Source organism: Sphaeramia orbicularis, chromosome 9 (assembly GCF_902148855.1).
Source record: "Sphaeramia orbicularis chromosome 9, fSphaOr1.1, whole genome shotgun sequence".
Taxonomy (NCBI): Eukaryota; Metazoa; Chordata; class Actinopteri; order Kurtiformes; family Apogonidae; genus Sphaeramia; species Sphaeramia orbicularis.
The window spans coordinates 41,937,827-41,943,511 of NC_043965.1; positions in this window are offsets into that span (position 1 = coordinate 41,937,827).

Consider the following 5,685-nt stretch of genomic DNA (forward strand, 5'->3'; position numbering starts at 1 on the left):
AACATTTAAGGGTCATGAAAATGAATCGAGATTTAGCAATTCGATGATGCATCCACCTCAATTATTGAAACATATCGGTAGTGGTGATACTGGCCCTGTATTTACTCGGTATTGGATCGATACCAAAATACGCAGTATCGCACACCACTAGTAATTAATGACTGTATGTTCATAATTGTAGTTGTATGTATTCTGATATGTTTCAGTTACAAAAAAAAAAAAAAAAAAGAAACAATTTCTACAAAAAGGAGAACCTCCAAATGAAGAAAGAAAGCCTTGTTTGGACTCTATTTTTGTTCACTGACTGTCCAGCTTCACAGACACGTCTCATGAGGACCGCACATGAAGAGAGAAAAGAAAAAGGGAAAAACAGCGTTCTCTACTAGAACTCGTGTTACCGTTGCAATCAGCAGTGAGACTTGTTGCTAAACCTGTCCGGCGATTGACTCGTCACAAATATTAACACAGAAACGAGTCGCCGGCAAGTGACGTCAGGTCCCCGATGTACAAATCGCAGGACTGGAGCTATCCATTAGCGTCACATTTACAGCCTCGACATGACAGATTGAAGCTTGAATTTAATGCCGTGGAAACGCGTGTGTCGAGGGCAAATGTCCATCTCCCAAATTGGATTTGTGATGATGAAAGAGCGCTTTGATTGTGGCTTGCAGGTATTCATCTGTCATCATTGTTCAGTGTCCTGGTGGGATGATTCAGTGTCTGGCCTGTCTATCCTTAACCATCTCAATCACAAAGGGAAAAAAGACAGGGGAGAGAACAGAGCTATGACTAATGTGAGGACAGGCTGATTGATTCTGACGAAGCGTCTGCTGGGTGGGGGGATGCTCGGTGATGCGGACGTGTGGACGGACGAGCATATGCCAACACTTACACCCCCTGGGGACGGTTACGTATTGTCATTACTGTAGGTGAAAACAATCGACTGCGGATAAGATACAGATGAAAGGATCTTGTAAGAAAAACAAATGTGACCCTGGCTGTGATCTGCCTCCGTCTCTCTGCTGTGAAGTACCGACCCCACCGGACAATCCTGTGTTTCTTTGCTTAGATCCGAGCTAATCTTCCACCGTCTGAAATTATTCGAAGCTGTCAAGATGCTGTGATTAAAGTTTTCTGAAGGACGGCTGCAATGTCGACTGAGATTGAGACACTGAGCAAACAAAATAAAGTTGCAAAGTTGGCTGCAAAACAAATTTCCCCTCAGGGATTATAAAGTTAGAGCTGAGAGCTGGAAGTTGAAGTAGGAGTATTAATTTTAAATTCCTATAGCTCCTGAAAACTTATGGATAAAAACCGAGTAGTTGGCAACGCCCCCATTAATTCTGCACACTTAAAGTTATATCGCAAGAGCTGGTAGCTACGGATTCGACTTTGTCAGACGTAATTAGATCAAACCACCTCTGATTTATGCCATTACTGTCATTTCCTTTAAGTCAACTAAGGCAAAAGCAGAGAGATCACAAACAAAGGAGCCCACGTTAAGGCAAGAACATGTAGTGGAACTGGGTGGAAATAACCCCACAGCTTTTGTCTGATCTGCACAGTATGATTGTGAAAGTAGCAAGTGGGGTGTGAAACACTTCCAGTAGTAAAAGTGTAATTTCAGACAGGAAACTCGCATTAAGTTAAAGCCATGTGAATGACTGCCAGCAGCAGCGGCAGCGGCGGCAGCGCAGGCAAAGCTGACATTTCAGCTCAGTATTGGCTGTGGTGAATTATAGTGAAACTGACATGGAGCCGAGACTTGCAGATTCTGTCTTTTTTTTTTTTTTTTTTGTCACATCTAGGGCTTTTATAGTGTTTCTGAGAGAACAGCTGATCAGTATGAAGCTAATAAGTACTGACAATTAGAAGATGCCTAGTCATTTGTTAAAAACTGCATGTATCTTCTTAATATTTTTAGAAGTTTGAGACATATTTGACAGAAATTTATACAAATGCATGTTTTTACCAGATCTCAGAGTTTGATTTTGAAACTTTAAATGTCTAGATCAGTGGTTCCCAACCTTTTTTGACTCGTGACACCATTTTAACATCTCAAATTTCTGGCGACCCCAGACATTCAAAACAGACTTCTTTTTTTTTTTTTTTTTTTTTTGGCTAAAATTCATGTGTTTTTGATCGTGTAATAGTTTGCTATACTATGTTGCAAATAAACATTAACCGTGTAACCCTGACCATATTTTCAGGGGAAAAATGCCAAAAAAGACATACCCAAAGTAAATGAAGAATTACTTCACAATAATAAGGTTCATATGGATGTTCTTGGTGTCTGTGGACATTTAGAGACCTCACAGAATCTATTCCCATTGTCTAAAATATTGTATCTATTACTATGCCTGAGTAAACTGAAACAAACTAAAGAGAAATTAGAATTTTTTTATCCTCGCCTGTTTTTTTCCGGCTGGATTGACGATGATATGCATAAATTAGTTGTTCGTGTTGGAGATTTTTAATAGCGTATATTTCTCCCCACAAAGATTAAAAATCATGTTTGAACATTAAAGTTTGCACTAAAATACACTTTTGATGTACTTTTATTAACATTAGGGTCTAAACTTTGAGCAAGAGTTGAAAAAAACATCCATTGTCCTGATTTATTATTTTCATGGTAAATTAATATTAATATAATTTTTTCGGCCCGCAGGCGGGCTGATCGGGCTAAAGTTAATTTTAGACCACATTTAGTCTATATAATGCATATTATCATGGACGGAGGCAGAAAAACCAGGTGTAGATTACTGCACAAAGTGAGAATTTTATTTTCCTTGCTCAGGATATGTACAGTCAGTCCAGCTTGGATTTACAAGGCTGACAATTAATACTGAACAAACATGAACTCAAACTATGAATTATGAAAGAGCTGCAGCATCTGAAACTGACCACAATGAACATTTGACAGATAAACAGAACCACAGTGCTTCAGTTTCAGCTTCACAGTTTGTCGTGTCTTTTATGGATTGGGATTGTCTCTGTCAAATCACCATATATTTTTTGTTAAGTGTAAGTTAGTAAGTTTTTTTTGTTTTTTGTTCAAAGTGAGTTTTATTACATATCGAGTCACAAAAAAACATAATACAGTCATTTTTTGTTGTTGTTGTTTTTTAACCCCAACCCATGAACATTCCCACCCTGTTGCACCCACAAAAAAAAAAAAATAAATAAATAAAGAGCACAGATATTAGTCACAGACTCGTATTAATAAGACTACTGTGGAATAAGTGAGGGATCTACCTCTTTTATGTGATTCAGAACAGGTTACCAGGAACTGAAAAACTTCTTGCAGAATATTTGATTTTTTCCAATGTTAAATGATGTAAAAGATCCAGAAACCAAGATTTAAATGTTGGAGGCTGTTTATCTTTCCATTTATTAGTATTAGTCTACGAGCTAGAAGAGTGAAGTTTGTAAGTTTTTATCTTTCACAATTACTAAAAATTTCAGGCGACCCCATTTGAATTCCAGGTGACCCAATGTGGGGTCCCGACTCCAGCGTAGAAAAACACTGGTCTAGATGATAAAATCTGCCCCGAACATCCCTTTTACAACAAAACTAATAAATCACAGTTAATTCAGCACTATATCTATACTATATGTGCTGAATGTGCACTTCTTTGTATCCTGCGACACTCTGCTTTATGAGATTTTGTTATTTTTAGTCTTTAGTAAAAGTTGTACCAGTGTTGCAAATTATCCTTCGCTACAAACGCTACGATACTTGCAAAAGGTTTCTGTTCTCAGTCTATCTATGTACAAAGTTTCTGTCCATAAATAAACCTCTTGCACACACTCCTTGCAAAAGCCTCTCGTAAGGAGTTATGGGGAGTAAAGCTGCCTCTGAAATGTGCTAGTGTTTGTTCATCCAAAGCTGTAAAGATGATTGAAGTTTTCAGTAGATCATGACACTTGAACCGCTCTTTGATACTTCACACATGAGATTTAGAGCTAAAAAAAAAAAAAAAAAAAAAGTAACAGAGCCGGCCCGAAAATGACAGATCCGCCAAGTTGAATTTGACGACAAAACTCCAGATTGCAGAAAATCCTTTTCCAAAGCTAAAGGCTAAAGGTCAAGGTGAATGGTAGTTTCTGGTAGTATTTACAGTGAAGGATGAAGCGCGCCGTCGGAATACTAATACGGGTGGTATTTTCAGGTAAGGGGCTTGTATCCACTGAGACAACAGAATTCACTGACCTTGGAAATGGAATGGCTTGTGAGAGGCATTAGTTCTATCCAATCCTAAGTAACAAGCCTCTCAGCATTGCCGTCACATAGAAATTCACTGTTATTTGGTAGGATTGTGAGATTTAAAGATAAGATGGAGAATAAGATTTACTAGAGCTCAATGAGAAACGACTGAGGCTACTTTAAACATGATACGAGAAGGCAGTCTAATTATAAAAAGTGCATCATTGTGAATAAAAGAACCCGGAATGAATGATTTTTTTTTAACAGAGGCAATGTTTTTTCCTGACAGCAGCACTGTGCTATATCACAGAAAATATCTGAAAACTGCCAATCATAACTCTGTCTTGGTCTCAGTTGAAGAAAATGCCTTCCTCACACAAGTGTTTGCGTTGCATCAGGCATCCTGTTGATCCAGAATCCAGTCTGTGATTGACTTTGTGCCAGAGCTTGGAAAATACACAGCAGAGATGTGGTACTAACAGAAAGGAGCCCAGGGGATGCACAAAAGTCTGGCATCTGCTCGGCAGGCTGGGAATTCATAAACCAAATCCAGAATGCGTTTAAAGCCAGCTGCCACTGACGGCTGCGACATGACAGAAAGGCGGTCGGGAAGGCAGAGTCAGTCACGAGGCGGCGTTCAGCTCGGCTCGGCTCTTCTGTTTGACTAGTCTCCCAGGGGAAGACAGGGAGCTTGATTTCCCTTATGTTCACTGATGAAATCTCAATGCTTAAAACCCTATAGGTCGCTAATCAAGTCAAAAGATAAGGAGGGAAAAAAAAAAAAAAAAAAAAAAGACTGGTTAACATTTGAATGGCGGCGATTACAGTACGGCAGCCTTTGTTTCTGGTCTGTGAAAACAGTTGGAGGTGGATCTGTCTGTCTTACACTGTCTCCACTATCTACGCTGCAGTATTGTTGACGGGTAAAGAATCTGCTTTGACTCAAACTGGTACACTGTAAAAAATGACAGTAGAATTAACACCAAAAAGTTGTAAAATTGCAACTGTAAGTGACAATACAATGCAAAGTTGTTTATTTGAAAAATGTATGTGTTAAGGATTAAATCAAATTAGCTGTAGTTTTTACAGGAAGAGTATGTGAACAAAACCGGATTTGTATGGAGAAATGATGTATTTCTGTTGTTTTTAGAAAATAAAACTGTAAACTGAAAAACAATGTGGTGCTGTTTAAATTGCAAATCCATCATGCTGAAATAATGGCATATTTGCTTCTTTTTTTTTTTTAAATAAAAAAAGTTAGAAAAAAGTAAACATTTAACAATTTAACATTTTAAACTTGTAAATTAATGGGTCAGCAGAGTTGGTAGAGCGGCTCTTCCAATAACCAAAGGGTTGGTGGTTCGAATCCTGGCTCTGACTGTTCGTATGTCCACAAAGGTGTATAAAATATGCTAAATAAGTGCAGTCCATTTACTAGTTAAATCTACATGTTTAGAATGTTTAATCTACATGTTTAA